The sequence below is a fragment of the Terrapene carolina genome, unplaced genomic scaffold, assembly GCF_002925995.2.
Source record: "Terrapene carolina triunguis isolate 2854851 unplaced genomic scaffold, T_m_triunguis-2.0 Scaffold102, whole genome shotgun sequence".
In the NCBI taxonomy this organism is placed as follows: Eukaryota; Metazoa; Chordata; order Testudines; family Emydidae; genus Terrapene; species Terrapene triunguis.
This window is the reverse complement of record NW_020664453.1, coordinates 3,419,280-3,440,529: the sequence shown is the minus strand read 5'-3', so window position 1 is coordinate 3,440,529 and position 21,250 is coordinate 3,419,280. Positions and strand designations below refer to the sequence as shown.

At 47.3% G+C, this 21,250-nt stretch overlaps 1 pseudogene; it reads right to left on the bottom strand.

Annotated features, from left to right (window-relative positions):
• Window positions 1-19,131: 19,131 nt before the first annotated feature.
• On the bottom strand, window positions 19,132-20,298 carry LOC112120533 (annotated as a pseudogene).
• Window positions 20,299-21,250: the final 952 nt, after the last annotated feature.

Below are 21,250 nucleotides of genomic sequence, written 5' to 3'. Positions count from 1 at the left end.
GGCAGGCAATCGGTTTTCTGGGATCGACTTATCGCGTCTAGTGAAGACGCGATAAAATCGATCCCTGATCGCTCTGCCGTCGACTCCGGAAATCCACCGTGGCAAGAGGCGGCAGCGGAGTCGGCGGCAGCGGTCGACTTTCCCCCGTCCTCACCGCCAGGTAAGCCGACCTAAAATACGCAACTTCAGCTACGGTATTCACGGGAGATCACTCATAGGAAAGTGAGAAAGTAAGAAAATGAACCTAATTCCTTTGGACTCTTTCCAGACATTAGATACTGGATGAGGATAGTAGGGGAACTGATCAAAGCTTCCACAACTTCCAGCCAAGGGATGCAAACAGACTGAGTATTAAATAGATGGGATGATTCCTTTATGCTTGCTTGGATTGATCGTTCTTCTTGCATCCTTTGCTTTCTGGTTGCAGGAGCTGTAAGTGTCCATGTGGATTCTTTGTTGTAAGACAGGGAGGAAAAGATATGGGACAAACTGGAATTTTCTTCCGGGGCCAGCACAACATACTTTGCCCTCTAGCATCTATGCTCAATAGCCCTTTTCTCAGGTTAACCCTAAATCTGTCTCTATGTATTATTTGGGAGGTTCTCCTGCTGATACACTATCTTAATGTAATTCCCGTCTCCCCCCAAAACACTCTGGTTGCATCTGTAGATGCCAAGGTTGCATTTGACATTGTTGCCTGGAATTTGTTTAAAATTCAGAATAAAATTTGGCCTGGGAGCTGGTGTTGCAGTGATAAAAACGCACATCTCAGGATTCTCCTACGCTATTGGTTATAATAATAAGTATGTACTGCTCAGGTGATTTTGCCAGGAGTACAGGGACAAGTCACAGATGCCTGGTTGGTATATCCACTGTTTTATCCCCTTTGTTGTGAAACTTTTTGACATCACTCTCATCCAACTGCTCTATTGTAGGCAGTTAGAGTCAGCTCACAGGAATGCAAGGAAACACTTTACAGAGACAATATTTCTCTCTCTCTCTCTGGGATTAATTTTCTCTGATCTTAGGGTCAATTCTGGCAGATCTGTAGATAAATTAATTTCCAGTTGTACTAGCCTATTATTCATTTTTTTCTTTTGACAGAGTTTCAGAGGGTTTTCCTACCAAGCATCAATGATTCCTCTGCATAAACTTAATTAGTTGTCTGTATCTATTTTTTCCTTCTTTAACAAAAGATCAAAGGACTTGGACAGATGGAAATTCCAGCCACTAAATGTTTTTCAGCTAAATAGTTTAATTGAAAAGCCCTTATTTCAGGTCTTGCCTGAATTTCAGATGCTATATTTAATAACTGAGTGATAACAATCAAGACCCAGAGTACTTTCTGGGTATTGAAAACCAGCTGGGATAGTAGATGGCTGAATCTGAGGACCTTTAGCTCCAGAGATAGCATTGGCTGGGGACTGAATGACTATGCACTGAGGTTGCTATTGCTACTTTAATCTTTTTAACTAAAGAAAATCAAAATATGTTTTGCATTATTCCCAGCAGATCCATTGCTCCTTCAGGGTACCTGGAGGAGCAAGTTTTAGTGGTGATACTGTGCTGCTGTACAAGGGATTTCTGCCACATCAACAGCCAATTGCAAAGCCTATTTGAGTGTGTGCTATCAGTGTCAGAGTTACAGGAGATCCTGGAGATCAGTTACATAGAGAAAGCCTGTTTTAAAATTAAATAAAAACAATACATGGCAGTACGATTAGGAGACAGCCTGCTTTCCAGTTGATGAATTTACTTTGTAAGGAGCCTGCTCTTGCTCCCATAGATGTCAATGGGAGTCTTGCCATTGACTAATGTAACCCCTGCTGTAACCCCTGCACATCAGTGATCACGGTGCCAAATCTCTGCAGCAAGGAGTGCAACCAATCCTCCATGCATCCGGCCTGGTCCAAGAGCCACTGAAGTCAATGGAAGGATTCCCACTACATTCCTCCAGGGGGCATTGGATCAGATCTTTAGGGCAACATGTCCTCTCAGAGCACAGAGATGCAGATGTGCTACTCCTTCCCATCACCTGCTGTAGTGGCTGCCGCCCCACTGAGTAGGAGCCTGTGTGAGGAAGATTCCATCCCCACAAACCATGGCACACTTCTTGTGGGAAAAGCCTTATCAGCTTATCTTTGCCATTTAGGGATCTGGGGCAAAAGTCTTTCTGGGGATTGGTCCTGCTTTGAGCAGGGGGTTGGACTAGATGACCTCCTGAGGTCCCTTCCAACCCTGATTTTTTTTTTTTTTAATAAAGAGAGAAGATGAGAGTTGTTTAACATCTGCCTTTTTTTTGATAGATTACATTAAGACTGTATGTGCTTTAAAGGCAAACAGTTCCAGCAGAATTCTGAAACTACTACATGAACTTCTATTTTTTAGGAAAATTCTTGGTGCTAATTTTGGAGTTATATGGATTTTATTCCAACCCCTTCCTCTATCAAACTCAGTATTCCCCTCTTCCCAAATTTTAAACAATATATTAGTGGGGATAGTTAGCAAACAAGTAAAAAGTGGAGGGGACTATCTGAAGAGTAGCAAAAAGCATCATAATGCTGGAGGGACTGAGATATGAAGAAAGATGAAAGACCTAAATATACTGCACACCATAGTCTGAAAAAGGTGAGTAAGGGCAGGCATGATAACCTACAAATATCTGAACAATAAGGATGGAGAGGAATCATTTATGGTGGGACAAGGGAGTATAACTAGAAGTAATAGTATGAAATTAAGAAAGGGAAAATTATTAGGAACACATTTCTGATAATGAGATGTAATAAGCTGTTGAATAGCCTCTCAAAGGAAGTGGTGGAAGCAACAGCACTTGGGTTATTTAAAACACTAGGAAAATGTACTCTACATACCTGCAGGGGTGGACTAGATACAAGAGACCCATCTCTAGTATTATGCCTATAGAATATAATTTTTAAGTGCATAAATCCCGAGTGATTATTTAAGGATATAATTTACTCTTGTAATTAATATCTTCTCTAAACAGCTGTATGTTTATCTGACTAGTGATTCAGGACTAGAATTATTTACCCCGGAGCTCCATCTACTGACACAAGAGTGATATAACTTGTTAGAAACAAAGAATCATGACTTTTGTACTGTTATTCTTTGGAAAGCATTTGCCCTCTAGAATACGTCATTTTAAGTAACTCCCATTGACTTCAATGGACCTTGTATCAGGTCCATAATTGGTACCTTTCCACTAATCCCAAATATATTTTTCTGCAGGTTGCATCTCCATTACATTAATATTAATCATTTGCAACCATAAACTGAACCATAGGATAAACCACAAACATTTGCTGAGTGTCTAGACTAGCATTTACAATTGTACCTATTAACTTGAATTAACTGTTAGTAACTCAAATTAAAACTGGACCATAGATCTAGTGTACACGTACCCTGAACACAGACATGCTGCACCAGTGTAAAAAGTAACTTGCCCCACTGTAATTTAGCTCTGTTTCAACTCAGGGTAATCCACATTGATGCAAGTCACTTTTTTACACCTGGGCAGTTTGTTGACACTCGCTTTTTGCCTGGGTACAGTAACACCAGTGTAGCTACAATGAAGCAAAAAGGCAGATAAGGCCTAACATACACAACTGCTTCACACATTTAACATACCACAATGAAAATAACATGGCATGCATGCATACACACACACACACACACACACACACACACACACACACCGACCCCACCCCTTTGGAAACTGAATCCAGATCTTCATTCTGCTAAGACCCAAATCACTTTCAGCCAGATTCAAATACCTTTACTCAAACTGAGTAGTAGTTTACTCCTCAGGGACTACGTGATCTCAGTGGGACTGCTTGGAGTGAGGTGTTACTCAGAGTAAGGGCATCACACTTTGGCCCATTATCACCTCTGTAAAAATGATTCATCCCTTTATGTTTTAGAAAGCATAGGCCACTTAAAACATCATCTTGACCACACAGCAGGATTTGATACCAACTCTCTTTATAGATAATAGGATCATTTAAAAAATGTGAATGTGGAACTGCTTACGTAGGAGAAATTGAACTTGTATGGAAATAGGAGAGGGAAGACGGCTGAAAGTTTGACCAGCGAATAACAAAGATGTAACAAACCTCTTCTGACTGACTCCTTACAGACTGCTCATAGGGTTGCCAACTTTCTAATCACACAAAACAGAACAACCCTGCCCTGCTCCTTCTCCAAGGCCCTGCCCATGCCCCACCCTTCTCTCAGGCCCCACCCCCACTTGCTCCATCCGTTGCTCACTCTTCCTCACCCTCACTCACTTTCACTGGGCTGGGTCTGGGGTCTGGGAGGGGGTCTGGGCTCTGGGCTGGGGGTACAAGCTCTGGGGTGGGGCCTGCGATGAGGGATTTGGGGTGCAGTAGGGGGCTCCGGGCTAGGCCAGGGGTGTGGAGTGTGGGAGGGTGAGGGCTCCAGCTAGGGATGAGGGGTTTGGAATGCAGGAGGGGGCTCCAGCCTGGGCCAGGGGGTTGGGCTGCAGGTGGGGGGCAGGATTCCAGCAGCTCTTACTGCAGCTCTAAGGAAGTGGTCACTAGGGCCCTGCGGCTGCTAGGCAAATGGGCGGCCAGGTGGCTTTGCACAGTGCGGGCTGACTTCGTGCCCACAGGCACCCCCCTGCCACAGCTCCCATTGGTTGTGGTTTCCAGCCAATGGGAGCTGCAGAGCCGGTACTCGGGGCGGAGGCAGCATGGAGCCTCCCAGTCCCTGGCTGCCCCAGCGCTTAGGGGCCGCAGGGACCTGACGGCTGCTTCTGGAAGCAGCGCAGAGCCAGGGCAGCCAGACCCCAGACCCCCGCTGCGCCGCCAACTGGACTTTTAACAGCCCGGTCGCCGGGGCCAACCGGAACCGCCAGGGTCCCTTTTTGACCAGATGTTCCGGTCGAAAACTGGATGCCTGGCAACCCTAACTGCTCAGGAAGTGCATGTTGCAATCTGGGGTCTGCATTCTCCCTGTGCCAGTGGAAGAACAAAGGAGAGACAGCTCAAACCTCCCTCCAGCCTGTGACTGCCAGGGGCCAGTTCAGTACCCATTGCTGACTAGAACAGATTTGACAGCTGCCCTAACTTGAACCCCAGCTAGGGTTGCCAGGCGTCCGGTTTTTGACCGGAATGCCCAGTCGAAAAGGGACCCTGGCGGCTCCGATTGGCACCACTAATGGGGCCGTTAAAAGTCCAGTTTGCGCCGCAGCTGGGGCCCGGGGCTAAGGCAAGCTCCCTGCCTGCCCTAGCTCTGGGCAGCTCCTGGAAGCGGCTGGCAGGTCTCCGCAGCCCCTAGGTGCCTGAGCGGCCAGGGAGGCTCTGCGCGCTGCCCCCGCCCGAGTGCCGGCTCTGCAGCTCCCCTTGGCCGGGAACCACAACCAATGGATGCTGCGGGGGCAGCACCTGCAGGCATGGGGGTAGCACATGGAGCTGCCTGGCCATGCCTCTGCCTAGGGGCTGCAGGGACCTGGAGGCCGCTTCCTGGGAGCCGTGGTAAGCGCCGCCAGGACCCCGCATGCACCCAAACCCCCTCCTGGAGCCCACACCCCGCAACCACCCCCACAACCTCCTCTGTCCCAGCCCTGAGCCCGCTCCTGCACCCCAAAGCCATCATCCTTAGCCCCCCCCAGCCGGAGACCTCACCCCCCTCCCACATCCCAACCCCCTGCCCCAGCCCGGTGAAAGCGAGTGAGGGTAGGGGAGAGCCAGCGACAGAGGGAGGGGAGATGGAGTGAGCGGGGGGCAGGGGCCTCGGTGAAGGGGCAGGGGTGTTCAGTTTTGTGCAATTAGAAAGTTGGCAACCCTAACCCGAGCTGCCTATGGCCTCTATGAGCCTTGTGGCAACCAGGCCTTCTCCAGTCTAGACGCAACTCACAGAATAATGCAGGAGATTCAGCAACCCCTAGTGAGGGCTGTGTGCCACTGTAGCCCAAAAGTGAAGGAACAGCTGCAACACTCTACTGGTACAGCTGCAAGGATGCCTTGGGGTGCTCTGCTGAGGCTATAGTGACTCATCAAGAAACTGGAGGTCTATGGATGATGCCTCTGGCTTGCATAGGTCTCCCAACCGACACTAATGTTACACACAGTCCACTGGCAACACTGAGCATGTGACATACAGAGTCACAAAACACACCATTTTGCATGAGAGAACCATGCAATACATAAGTGCAACTTACACATCAGCAAGATGACCATGTCAGATCTCTTGTCCTGGATCCTCAGATTCTGTCCTGGATGCCAGCTGGAAGATGAGGCAGATGACCTCTGGCCTATACACCTGCAGACACATGAGGAGAGTGATATGAACATAAAAGAGGGAAATAGTGATCCTAAAGCCCACCATAAGTCTCACTTGTAAGAGGTGGTAAAACAGAAGTCTGCAGACTGCTCTTTAAAGGACACTCTTTCTATCCTCCCACTAGAGGTCTTTGATGGCTATTGATTAATAGTTATTTATAAAGTCCACCCCACACTCCTCCTCTTCTGCATTTTTAGGGCAACGCAAAGTCAAATTGTAATAACAACCCTTAAACCAGTCAGACAGGCATTTAAAAATGTAAAATTATAAGAGGTCAAAGTGAGATTGTGCTATCAGACAAGCAGGGCCGGCTGTAACTTTGTCGCCCCAGGCAAAAAAGAAGAGCGCCGCCCCGCAGTAACACCCCCCCAGCGCTGCACCGCCGACCCCCACCCCCCAGCGCCGGGCCGGGCCGCCCTAACCCCCGGAGCGCCAGGCCGCCAACCTCTCCCCCTGCCCGAGCGCTGCGCCGCGCCACCCAAACTCCCGGAGCGCCGCGCCGGTCAAACCCCCGCCCTCCTCCACGAGCGCCGGGCTGGGCCGTCCAAACCCCCGGAGCGCCTCCCCGGGCCGTCCAAACCCCCGCCCCCCACCCCCAGCACCTCGCTGGGCTGGCCAAACCCCCACCCCCGAACGCCTCGCCGGGCTGCCCAACCCCCCCCGAGCGCCTCGCCGGGCGCCGTGCTGGGCAAACCCCCGTCCCCCCGCGAGCGCCGCGCCTTGCTGGGCCGCCCAAACCCCCCTGAGCGCCGGGCCGCGCCTTGCTGGGCTGCCCAAACCCCCCCGAGCGCCGGGCCGCGCCGCTGAATCCCCCGCCCCCCCCCCAGTGCCGCGCCGCCGAAACACCCCCACTCGCGCTGCCCGGCCGAAACAAAACAAACAAACAAACAAAAACCCTCCAGCGTCGCCCTGCTGAACAAACAAAAAAACAAAAACAAAAAAAACCACCACACCACTGCGAGCGCCCTCGCCACCCCAACATTGGCCGCCCCTTCTAAGGTGCCGCCCCAAGCACGTGCTTGGTCGGCTGGTGCCTGGAGCCGGCCCTGCAGACAAGTCATTAGACCAAGAAGTAGTATCTTCAATAGCTTTTACTGCCCTCACTCCTTGACATAGTGCTTTTCAGACCATTTCCCAAGTTTATTGTACATTTAATTTTTTCCTTATTAATGCTTTCCTTTAATGTGTATGATGCATTACAAAGCATTAAGAGCTGATTTTACAGCTCACTAAGAACAGAAGCATCAGTAACAGATCCATCAGTGTGGGCTCTTGTTTTTTATTGAGTTTTGCTACGGTTCTGCCCCTATATAGGAAACAGCTACTTAATCCATAATGTTTTTCTAATTAATCTTTTCAGATATTACTGTCTACAAGAAAACTGCCACCAGGCGTTATGAGAGAAGCAAAACACAAACGCATGAGATAAAGAAATAAGACCCAAGCAGACCTAGCTAGATGTTTCAATGCCATAAGTGACTAGTTTGATTTGAAATTCTAGAGCTAACATCAACGTTTCAACTACTGAAAATACCTTTCAGTTTCACGTTGAGGTAATAATAGCAAAGTTTTGCAATGCATGTTAATGAACAATGAAAAACGTGGACGGCAGAGAAGTGGCTGTAAAATAGGTAAAACACTAGCTGCCAAACCAAACACAGCAAACAGCTATTAGTGCATAGCAGGGTGCTGTCATCTGGAACAACCACTTGGGCTGCTGCGCTGGAGAATCTGGCTCTGCAGATCTGTAGGGGCCTGGCTATTTTCCACAGGTTAGGCAGCTTCCCATTGCTGCCTCTGGGCTATTTGGGCTAGTGCCCCCTGCTCTTGTATTTTCAGTAGGGCTGATATGGGATCCATGACCAGGGCCGGCACCAGCGCAGCGAGCAGGTGCTTGGGGCGGCCCATGGAAGGGGGGGTGGCACGTCTGGGTCTTTGGCGGCAATTCGGCGACGGGTCCTGAATTGTCACCGAAGAATGAAGTGACGCGATAGAGCAGCCGCCAAAGTGCCGCTGATCGCGGCTTTTTTTCCCTCCCTTCGCCGCTTGGGGTGGCAAAAAAAGCTGGAGCCGGCCCTGTCCATGACCGCCAAATCTTTGTCAGGCAAAAGAGGCCAAAGAGATCCCTGACTCAGGGAAGGCGTGCAGATGGTTCAGGCTCTAGGAAGCCTAAATCCCTGCCAGTGTTCAGCCAAGGAGGGGAAGCATATTCAGAACAGAGCCTTCTTTTCCCCTTCTGCTGCTTTTCAGACACAGCTGGACAAAGACTGAGCTGCCTCTAGAATCCAGGGAGCCACCAGACCAGAATTGAGGGAAACCAACCCAGAAAAAAAAAAAATTGCTAGCCTCCTTTCCACAGCCACTTCTCCCACTGAGGCCTGGGATCCCTTCAGTTCTCCTGATCCCTTCTCCCACACATGGCAGCTACTCCTCCATGGGGGTGGTGGGGGGGGGGCAGTGCTGGAGCTGGGGTTCACTTGCTGAGGCTACAGCAGTTCTCCTGTCCCTTCACAGAACTGGACTGCTCTTCTCACTGCACAGCACTTCCTTTCACTGTGCTCTGGTGCTGGGACACTCTCTTTCCCCAGCTGCATTGAGCAGAGACACCAGGGAGGAGACCAGGCTCAGGGAGGAGGCTAGCAGCTCCCCCAATCCTCCTATTCTTTGCCGGTAGAAGGGTCACTCACCAGCCGGTGCACCCCTTCTTGGCCAAGCATGGTGTAGCAGACTCTTCAGCTGTGCTACCCACCATCATGAAGCACTCCAGTCCCTACAGTAGCTTGCCCCGTCTCACAACTCAGCCCTGCAGCCAGGTCACTTGTAGTCCCACCCCTTCTGAGGTAATACAGAGTCCAGTAAAGCAGAAGTCTAATGATTCTGTCCCAAGCCTTCAGCCCCATCCTAGGCTTGATAGTCCTTGTCCCCATTTGTGTCTGGGTGGTTGTTGTTTTTTTTAACCTCCCCTTCCCAGTGTAGGGAGGGGGTTCAGTAGGGGAAGCCAGGCCCTCCCTTTCCTCTGGGTCCCAGGCCAGAGACCCCATATTAAGCAGCAAGGGTCTGCTCCCATAGACTCACTGTGCTTTCCTGGGCTGCTTCCAACCTTCAGGCTCATACAGAGCCCCCTCAGGCTCTCTGACAGCATACAACCCCCTTGCAGGCTGGGGCCTCCTCCAGCTATCTGGGAGGTCTTGCCTTAAGTTCCTTTTTCTGGAAGGTTCCCTGGGAGTAGAGCTCTGTTCCTCTACATTCTCTCTCTCACTCTAAGAGACTTCTCTTTCTAGGAGCAGCCTTGTCTCTCTGCTGTTGCTGGTCAGCCACTTAGTCACATCTGGGGAGGTAACTGTTCTACCTGTTAACTCCTTGATGGCCACTACACTATAGGGTTTAAATACCCCATCATAGAGTCCCACCCCCCAATTCATTTATTCCCCCTTCCCCAGTTTATCCATGATGTACTTCCCTCCCTCAATGAATTCAGTACTCCCCCCAATATTTCAGTGTCTCCCCAAACAAATCCTATCTCTTCCCCCTGCCCAAGGACCATGTCTCACTTCTGAGGCAGTGCCTGCACATCCCACAATTCCCCTTAGCAGCAGCTCCAAGGGGAACGTTTCTCACAGGAGAAGTGGTCACCGATTGTCTCCCCTCCCGCCCAACCTGGACAAAGTAAGGGAGTACTGGGAGCGAGTGGGAGGCTGGAGCTATTCCCCTTCTCACACTACACATTCACGGGAAGCAGGTGGTAGGGGAGACTCACCCCCCCGAGTTCTAGCTCCAGGGAAGGTGCCGGAAACACCTGGTGGGTGTCTGGGGTGCTAAGGATTATTTGGTGGGGGGGGGCTAATGGTGGGGGGCTGTCTCCTCACCTTACGGTTGTTCTCTTTTTCCAGCTTGGCACCCTGGCTGCTGCTCTATGAAGCCTGAGGGCCGGCAGCATGTAGAACGGCTGCTGACAGGATGTAGATTGTGACTGCAGAAGTCAGAAGGGTCACCCTGCATACTGGAACTAAGGCAGGGACCTGGACTGTACGGCCAGAGCTAGCTGCAGGCAGTGGTTTCTGCTGTGGTTCTGTTAGTTTTAAAAATAATAATAATATGGATTGATCCAGGTTCTCGTTGCTTTAGTGCAGCGGTTCTCAAACGGTGGGTTGGGACCCCCAAAGTGGGTTACGACCCTGTTTTAATGGGGTTGCCAGGGCGGGCTTAGACTTGCTGGGGCCAAAGCCCAAGCCCGAGGGCTTCAGCCCTGGATGGCAGGGCTCAGGTTACAGGCCCCCAGTCTGTGGCTGAAGCCCTTGGGCTTCAGCTTTGCCCCTAGCCTGGGCAGGTGGGGCTTTGGATTTGCCCCCCGCCCTTGGGTTGGCGAGGCTTGAGCAGGCTCAGGCTTTGGGCCCCCCTCCTGGGGTCCTGTAGTAATTTTTGTTGTCAGAAGGGGGTCGTGGTGCAGTGAAGTTTGAGAACCCCTACTTTAATGTAAAGAACAACACAGAGAGATGGAGGCAAAAACAGCAACCGCAGTGGCCCTAGGGGACGAGGAGGAGCCACAATCCCGTCCAGTGCATTGCAGTGCACACCAGGCAGGCCCAAGAGAAGGAGCAGCAGCTGCACAAGGAAGTGACATAAAAGGTTGTTAAGAAGAGGAGTCAACTCTTCATGTAGGTTTCTTTAGAATATGTTATCTAAAACTTTGCAACTAAATTTAGACATCTGAAACCATATTTAGGCATCCACGAGGCCTGGTTTTCAGAAAACACCTACATTTCTGGATGCTCAGCAGTTTTAAAATCAGGTCATTTTGGTATCTAAATATGGAGTTAGATGACTAGTTTTAGGCACCCAAGTTAGAAAATTTGGCTTTTATATATACCCTGAGAACTTCCATTACCTTGTCTTTCAATTTTATGGGCACTGTAGTTATGCCTCTATCAGTCATTCAGTAGAAAAATAAATGTATGGAAGATGCATATCTATGCGCCTGATTCTCCTTTAATTTAAAATTACACTGGTACAATTCTAGTAGGCTGGATTCTGCTGTCAGTTACACTGATGTAAATCCAGAGTAACTTCAGTAAGTTCAGTGGAACTGTTCTGGACTCACATTGGTGTAATTCATAGCAGAATGACACACTATAAAACTGGTGTAAATAAGATCAGAATCAGGCCCTATATTTTAATTATTGACCAACTCAGTTGCTGTGGTTTACTTTTCTTCAAAGCTTGGGTGCTCTGTGAGTGGTGTGCTGCTATCAACTTCATTGCCAAGTTTTGTCTGAGGTAGTTGATCCATGCTTTCCACTTGGTTAAAGATTGCCTGTCCAGAGAAAGATACATTACTTTGCTTTCAGTATATATGTAGTAGTATATAGTAAGGCCTTGCATATTGTATATAATTAATAAACACAAGTGTCTGGTTCTTTCATATTTCACTTGTGTAACGAGCAAAAGACAACAGCCTGATTCTACTCTCATATTGGTGTAAATCAGGAGTAACTCGTCCAAAGACATAGAATATTAGGGCTGGAAGGGATCTCAGGAGGTCATCTAGTCCACCCCCATGCTCAAAGCAGGACCAATCCCCAGACAGATTTTTACCCCAGTTCCCTAAATGGCCCTCTCAAGGATTGAGCTCACAAACCTGGGTTTAGTAGGCCAATGCTCAAACCACTGAGCTATCCAGTGGTTGATGGTGTGAGAGCACAATCAAGCCCATAATCCAACAAGTCATTTAATTTTAGTGTTTTCTCTTCTATTCAGCCATTTTCATTCCCCAAATCCAGTTATTTTTAAATTCCAGTTATATTTCTAAACAATTCATAATCTGATAGCAGCCATGTTATTATAGCACTATTATATGCATGCATAGCACAAATATACCTAGACCTTTCATAATAGAGCTCATATATAGAATTGCAAAAGTTCAAAAGCATTTCAATTTCTTATTTATTGTGGCAAAATCTAATACATTTCATTGTTAATAAAATTGTGACTTAACAAAGGAACTTTATTATGAAAATAAATCCTGCTGATAACTACGTTACCAGACATTTTGTAATTAAAGACAGAAGTATGCAGTAAAGAGAAATGTAACATATAATAAACTAGCCTGTTTCATTCATTAGCTCAACACTCCTGTTAATTTTTAGTCATTTGTACATTCTATATTAAACTGTTTAGAGATCCATTCTTATTGACTAATTTTGTATTTTTAGATCAAGACCTCCTAAATTAAGGGGACACTATCAGGCTACAAACAATGGGTTTGATTTTAATTTCACCTGTGCCTGTATAACTCTATTGACTTCAGTAGAGTTACTCGAGTTGTTTGTGATTTTCAGGAATGAGAGCAGAATCAGACCCCAAAATATTGTTAACAATTCAGTTTTCTGTGTTACTAACAATAGTTATTAAAATGGAATCATATTTTAAAATCTAATTAACTTTTCACTATTGAGATTTGCTGAGTTTTTTTGCATTCTTGCACCTTGGACTATGAAAATAGACTAATTCCACATGTGTTTAGGGTCAGTTTCTAGTGAATTGTATTTTTGCTAACTATTTCAATTGGATTTCTTTTTAATCATGGAAGCATGGTGTTTTGTAAAAGTTTGCTCTGAATTAACTTAAGTTTGCACCAAATTAGACATGATAGGCCCTGATTCTGAGGTTCCACTGGACCCGCACTCATCATAAGAATGAAGGGAATAGGCCCACTTTATTCCTCCTACATTCAAAGGCTGTTTGTGGCCTCTCTGGCCCCTGGCGTTAGTTAGAGCAGCATTAGGGGAGCTATGTCAGGAGGTTGGAGAGGGCTGGCATAAAACTACTCTGGCAACTCTGTCTGGTGCATTTTATGCACTACGATAGTCCCCAAGGGCTATTTCCACTGTTTACATCATTGGAGCCATGTAAAGGGGTCACAGTAAAGCACAGAATAGAGCCCAAGGAGTTCTAGCCAGGAGCCAAGAAACCAGCCCAGTAGGAAGCCAAACAGTCAAGATGGGACAGTGGTTTTGGAGTGGGGGTGGGGGGAGAAGACTTGGTAAAAGGTAGTTGGGAAATATTTCAAAATTTGCATAGGAGGAGGAGTCCACTTCAACGTTATTTTGGGCAGCGGGGTGCTTTGTTATGTCATTGCTTCAGCTATATTAGATCTAAAATATGTATAACAACATATGATAAATACAATGAATAGCTAATTATAAGGTACCAACTATAGAACTGCTGATTTACTGAGGCAATGTTAGAATGGAGATCCAAAACATAATTACAAATTCTAAAGACGGGGTTAGCGTCCGATTTAATCTCCTAATATTTAGAGAATATTTTTGATGTTAATGAAAGAAGGGTTTGTTTATATAAAATCAAGACCACTGACGAGCATAGGTATAAAACAAGAATTCTGCAGGGACAAGCACTTTTCACTTGTGTTTTAGAATGTTAATAACTGAAATTTCAGGATTAGAACATAAGCATCTTGTAAAAAGTGAATGTAATATCCTGCAAATGCTCACCACTTAACTGCTTTGCCTTATAACATTGTGAGAGCTCCAAGAATTAGTTGCAGGCTTTTGTAAGCACATTTTTATCATAATAATTCAAAATCTTAGCAGAACAACGTACATGCTAAAAATACATTCACATCATAAATTGTTAGAAGGTGAGTCCGAGAAAAACATCTCCTGATTTGTTAACTTCTTTTGCCAACAGCACTGTAAACTGTACAAAAGCCAAAAGGAAGGACAGACTTTATTGTTATTGATTTCAATAACATGAATCCTCCAGGTTGTTTTCTCTTTGTTTTGGCAAGATAATCGTTCCTTTAACTATATTTTGCTACAAAATGTTTCTTGTATGTACTTCATGCTATAGTTTCTCTATACTTTTCCCGAGATATTGGCTAATTTTACAAACCAATTCTAGAGGAAATAGATTCTTTATTGTCCTTGAATGTTTTGAAGTGTGGATAAAAGAACATATAATGGGCTTCAAACAAAATCCTGCCCATCATGCTCACATAAGCAGCCTCACTCACATCAATTGGGAACATAATATCTTCTTGCCTTTATAGTTACTCTCTAGTTATTAATCATGTTTTGTTGTGGAAGAACTGCACATTGTATAGTGTGTATGTGGATATGCATCTTCTGTTTGGCCAGATGGTCCAGGGAGGGTGGCAATAAACCCTACTAGTGAGTTACCAAAATACATGCACACGAGGGAAGAGTAATAATTTGTTGTCATGGCTTCTGGGCATTGAGTCGTTGTGGACTTCTCTATATACCTCTACTCCGATATAAGGTGACCTGATATAACACGGTAAAGCAGTGCTCCGGGGGGGCGGGGAGGGGATGTGCACTCCGGCAGAGCAAAGCAAGTTCGATAGAACGTGGTTTCACCTATAACACGGTAAGATTTTTTGGCTCCCAAGGACAGCGTTATATCGAGGTAGAAGTGTATTTCCTGGATGCAGAAAACTGCTAATGTGATGTAACAAACAGTAGTTTATAAACTAAAGTGAAAGTGGCCATGCCCCACACAGTGAAATGGGAACTGTAGGGGTGCGGACTCACCCCTGTGGCGCCTCCTGCTGGTTGTCCTCAGGAATTAGCTCTCCCAGCCTTGGAGCGCCCTCTGCAGGCTGGTGATCCTACCTTGGCACTGGCCCCGTGTCCCTCCCAGGACCTTGGTGCCCCTTTATCTGGGTGCTGCCCCCTGGCAGTACGCCCACAGTTCTGGGTCTCCCCCTCCCAGGGGAACCCCCACCCACTATCCCCACTTCGCCTCAGTCTTGGCTACTGCCCAGTCTCCATCTAGTCCCCGTTCACTGGGGCAGACTGCAGTATCAGCCACTCATCACAGGCAAAGGGGTTCGGACCTGCTGCCTCTGCCTACCCATCCCTGCAACCCAGTACATATTAGGCCTTACCAGGCCTACAGCCTGGGGCTTTCCTAGGCCGGAGCTCCCCGGCTCCCTTGGCCTTTCCCCAGCCCTGCTTCACTCTAGGCACTTAGGGCAGGTCTACACTTACTTCCTGGTCCGGCCGTAAGCAATCGATCTTCTGGGATTGATTTATCGCGTCTTGTCTAGACGCGATAAATCGATCCCGGAAGGGCTCGCCGTCGACACCGGTACTCCAGCTCGGCGAGAGGAGTACATGGCATCGACGGGGGAGCCTGCCTGCCGCGTCTGGACCCGCGGTAAGTTCGAACTAAGGTACTTCAAATTCAGCTACGTTATTAACGTAGCTGAATTTGCGTACCTTAGTTCGAAGTGGGGGGTTAGTGTGGACCAGGCCTTAGTTAAGCTCCCTGCAGCCAAGTCCTTCTCTCTCTGAATGCAGAGAGAGACTCTCTTATAGGGACCAGCTGGGCCTGATTGGGGCGTGGCCCCAGCTGTTATTGCCTTACCCAATCAGCCCAGGCTTTCCTTCCCAGCCTCAGCCCTCTCCCAGGACTGGCTTTAACCCTTTCTGGGCCAGAGCGGGTGACCACCCCGCTACAGGAACAGTGACAGTATGTAGGGTATGTCTACACAGGGTGTGATTGCCGCTAACGTAGACATATCTGGGCTAGCATTAATCTAACTAGCTTGAGTACCAGAACTGTGAAGCCATAACAACATAGGCTTCATTGTAGGCTGTACAAACCTGCCTGGAACCCTGGATAATTACTCGGGCAGCTAGAATGTCTACACTTCAGTCACACCCTGTGACTGCAGGGTAGGCATACCCATAGCAGCTGGCAGCAGTCCGAATGGTAGGTGGTATCCAAGTGCATCTAGTGCTCTGGACTGTACAGGCCCAATTCACCACTGCCTTGTACCTTGTGCAATGACATCAGTGCAAAGTGGGTGTAAATTACTACCATTCTGATTTTGGTACATTTTACATCCATTTTGCACTCAGCTTGCACTGGTGTAAATGACTACAGGTGGTGCAGGATGGGGAATCTTAATTTCATTTTAAACTTAACATATGTAAAATATAGTTACAGTTTTTAAAAACAATTTGTATTTTGACAAAAAAAAAAACCCACAAGAGAATGTTTGTGCTGAGTTTTTGAAAACATGGTCATCTTTCTCCAGCCTGCTAATCAAATGAGTAGGACTCTAAAACATTTACTGGTCAACCCACTTGATTCATGAGATTTGTGCAGTATCTCATTTACAAAACATTATAGACAACATATCAGGAGCCTAAAATATACAATTTGCTAGAATTACTGCTTAATTATAGATGCTATTTCACTTAAAAGTGAATTAGTACAGAGAAGATTGAAATGGTTTGGGACTTACATATAACTGGCTTCCAGTTTGTGTTGTGTCTCAAGGCCAGCAACAGGCTGCACACTTGGGAATTCCCAAGTTTACTATGCTATGCAGGACCCATTGGTGACAATTCAGATGCACCTTCTTTTCCCTCTTCCACTTTACTACCATCTTTGGAAAAAGATGTATAACAGCAACATGGTGAGAGGAACAAGATGAATGGAAAGTGATAGCTGCTTACATATTTGATAAGAGTTCAGTTCTCACTATTTTTAAATGAATATTTATCCCACATCTACATGGTGTCTAGTCTAACAATTACTGTGCTCCTTAAACAATTGCTAATTTCAATATAATTGCTGAGATGTCAATGAACTTTAGTTAAGCTTAGTATCACTGTAAAACTCATAAGTTTTCAGCTTCAATTGCAACACATAAATGGGAGTTAATGTACAGTTCTCTGTGCTTCCAAAATTATGTGTATTGAAATTAGGTCTCTTTGGATCTTCTCTGACATCAAGCTAAAGAACTGATTCTTTCAGCTCTGTCATTGCTTATTCTGTACAACTGCTTACTTGATAGGTGGCATATAACAGGGGTGCTCAACCTTTTTCTTTCTGGGCCTCCCCCCCAACATGCTCTAAAAATTCCACAGCCCACCTGTGCCACAACAACTGGTTTTCTGTATATAAAATCCAGGGCCAGTGTTAGGGGGTAGCAAGCAGGGCAATTGCCTGGGACCCCATGCCACAGGAGCCCCTGTGAAGCTACATTGCTCAGGCTTTAGCTTCAGCCCCAGGTGGTGGGGCTCAGGGCCCCAGGCTTCAGCCCCACGTGGTGGGGCTTTGGCTTTCAGCCCTGGGCCCCAGCGAGTCTAACGCTGGCCCTGCTTGGCAGACTCCCAGAAACCTCCTTGCGGCCCCCCAAAGGGCCACAGATCCCTGGTTGAGAACCACTGACATATATGTTGCGATTTTTAACCCTTTTTGCATGTCAGTGAATGCAAGATGTAGAACAGCAGCTTATCGTGGGCCATTTAATGTTTTGTGTAATGTAGTATATACCATGCAAGCATTTCAAAAGGGTAAAAGTTATGTACATTTCTGGTCACACATTTCTTGGCCATGACTTGTGGCTATTTTAATTCTCCAGGAAACTGACCCAAAGCCCAGGGAAGTCAATCAGAATCTTTCAGCTGATTTCACTGGGCTTGGATTAGGCCCCAAGAACAGAACACTATATTTTTACATTTATTTAGAAGTGTTGCAGAATTTTCTTAGTTATTCCATTCAAACTGTAAATGCCCACTGCACATGACCTGTATACTACAGTTACTTTACTGTCTTACTAGAACAGCAACAATTACATAAAGATTCTATATTTCCACAGTGACTAAAACACTTTTATAAATAATGATTTCCCACAGGACAAAATGCATTTTTATTTGCTTTGTTAACTATTTAAATTTCCACATAACGTTTCTAAACATTTAATAAATAACATTCTTGGGAAAATTATGTTCAGATGTATATTATGTCTGGCATTCTTGAATAAATGAGTGACTTGCAGGCCATATCTCATATAAGTTACACCATGCCCATATCCCTTTTATTGAAGAAAACCCACAGCACATATCAATTTGATCTATGTTTAAATAAAGGCGGGTGTTTGCCACATAAGAGATAAAAATGGCACCAAATTAGGGCATATTATACTCATTCTTCTATCCCAAATTATTTATTAAAAATAAGGTACGTAAGTGAGAGATAAGCAGGATTAACTCTATTTTATGCCCAGATTTTCTAATTTGGGAGCCAGGACACCTTTGTGTAATCAACCATTAACAAATACTCCTTCAAACATCTCAGCAGTTTTATTTCAAACACACATAAATAACTATCATTAATATTCTAACCTTTACAAAATATAACATTCCGTAAACAAAATTGCAAATATGCAATTCCAATAAACAATGTAGATAAACACTTTAGTCTGGGATTACTGTAAATTATTATATTCTGAACATATTAACATATTATTCATAGCAATTTTTAAATGTTTTGGTTCCACTAAATATTGTATATGAGTGTAAAATAAGCACCCATTTAAAATACATGTCAATTTTCTCTATAATAGGGGAATATGACTGTTGTGTTTCAAAGTTTTCAGAGTTACTATCCACGGCAAACAAAATAAACACAGGCATTAAGAGCCACATACTGATAGATTTAAGCCTTTGCAGAAATATACCTTTAACAGAGCTGTCAAATGTAATTTCATGTCAAGACACAAAGTCCAGAGATGGGGGCATCTAAGATGATGGCTGGAACCTAAAATTGACAGAATGAACTATGTAGTGAAATGACAGTGTAACTGCAAGGTCTGTGGGAAAAGGCTAACCACTCCCATCAGTCTCTCTCTGGAGAGGTAGCTTTTTGAGATGGGAGTTGGTCCAGGACCCTGAAACAGATCCACAGAGTCGAAAATGAAACAGTACAATGCAGCAGGAACGTAGCTCACAATGCAGGATCTATGGGCTGAATTTACTTAAAGAAAAAACCCTCTTTCAGCGATGCAGGCATCTCTGGAGGTGGGGGCCGAGGGAGCCTGAAATAGACCTTGACTGAGTCATAAATGAACCACTGCAGGGCTGTGAGGGTGCCAATCATGAGGATGCGGGCAAAGAGGCCCTTCCACACGCCTATGAAGCCCAACTTCTTGAGGACTTCCATAGCGCTGCTGCCCTTTTCCTTGTTGAGCACAGACACCACAGAGTCAGCTGGGTGGGAGACTATAGCACAGAAGATACCGGCTATATAGCCAGCAACAAAGGTGACGCCAAGCTGCTCAGGCTTGGAGCATTCACTGCGCGGCTTGGGCACCACATAGGCATAGAGGGCCTCTAAGGTACGCTCAAAACAGGCAAACTTCATCATGGTGTAGGGGATCTGGCGCATCCAGAGTGGAGCCACCCCCTTGTAGAAGGCCCACAGCCCCTCCTCAAGGTACATCTTGGGGACAGCCACCCGTAAAGTGTTGGCATAGCCTGGCTGCGTCTGGATTCGCACCTTGACTGCCTCCATGGGGGACAGAGCAATGTCAGCAAAGAACTCGGCACTGGCTGAGGCGGCCAGATAGAGGCTGGTCCGCCACAGGTAGGCTCGCTCAGGTCCCAACATGTCAGCATAGCGCAGCTTGAAGACTTCATATAAGCCAAACTTGCAGAGGCCCTGCAGGGAGTAGCCCACGCAGGTGGGGGCCCATCCTTTGGCCAGGCCACGCATCCCCTCCTCTTCCACGGTGAGAGCAAAGCCCTGCAGCATGCCCCGGTAGCGACTGGGCTCTGCCTGCATACGGCACTTCACCAGGTCCAGTGGCACCACAGCTGTGTGGGTCAGGCCGCAGCTCACCACGCCACCCAGGCCGCACATGGCCAGATACTTCACAGAACCATACTCGCAGCTGTATTCCTCCTCGCCCCAGAGGGCAGGCAAGGCGGCCGCCCATAGCCGGAACCGGCGCTCAGGACGAGGGGTGGTGCTGCTGTCGCTCCTGTCTGGGGCCCCTAGATCCACCTCCTCCTGGCTGCTCAGGTCACTGCGCTGAGGGAGGGCGGTGCTGCTGTCACTCCTCCCCAGGCTGCAGAGTGTGGGGAAAACGGCTGCCCACAGCCAGGCTGGATGCTGAGGGGAGGCCGGGCCGCTGCCCATCTCCCAGCTGCTCTGGGGCCTGCACCCCTCTGAGTCCCCTGGGGGCTGGGCCATCTCTGGGGTGTGGAGGGGCCCTGCTGCGGTCTCCTGTGGTGTGGGGGGGCCGCGCGTCTCTGGGGCCGTTGTCGTGGCCTCCTGCCTCAGGCTCGTTCCAACTGCCAGTGCCCTTCGGAGGCCACAGGATTCTAACCATAGAGACTCTGCCTAGAGTGTAGCCCAGCCCGGCTGCCACAAGCCTGGGTAGAGCGCCAGCACGATGGACAGGGGGACAGTGGGTCAGCAGCCACTCTAGCCATATCTCTATGGCCCTGGGTGGGTGGGGACTCATGCTCCAGGCGGCGTCAGGGAGCATAGTGTGGCAGGGGAGATGGGGAGGACAGGAGAAAACTTGAGGGCAGATGTGGAGAGCTAGAGAGAAGCTGTGGGCAGGGGGAGAGTTGAGTGGGGGAAGGAGAGCCTGCTGGTGTCACCGAAATGGCAAACGGCGGAGACCCAAAGAGAGGGCTACAGGGAAAACGCAAGGGGAGGTGCAGGCAGAAATGGGTGGCAGAGTGAGCGAGGGGGATTTTTGTGGAAATAAAGTGATGAATATCCTGCAAATATGCAAACAAGGGTTTTCCATTAAAAAAAAAAAATCTCCAAATTTGTGGGGCTCCAGCCGTAACACTCTTCTACAACAGTGGGACCCAGCATCACTATGTGAGACAACTCCCAGCTGCTGTGGTCCATTTGAGATCCTAGTGTCCAGGCCCATGGAATCAGCGGGTCCCAATATGTAGCAATCCATCCTGATCTGGAGCCCCAAGTCTACAGAAATGACAGGTCCCACCGAGCCATTCCTACATAGTCAATCACAGCCATTTTTTAAACCATCACTTTGCCAACCATATCTCTTGGTCATAACTTATCATGCGGCATGTTGTGCCTTTTACATCCAATTGTACAACATCCA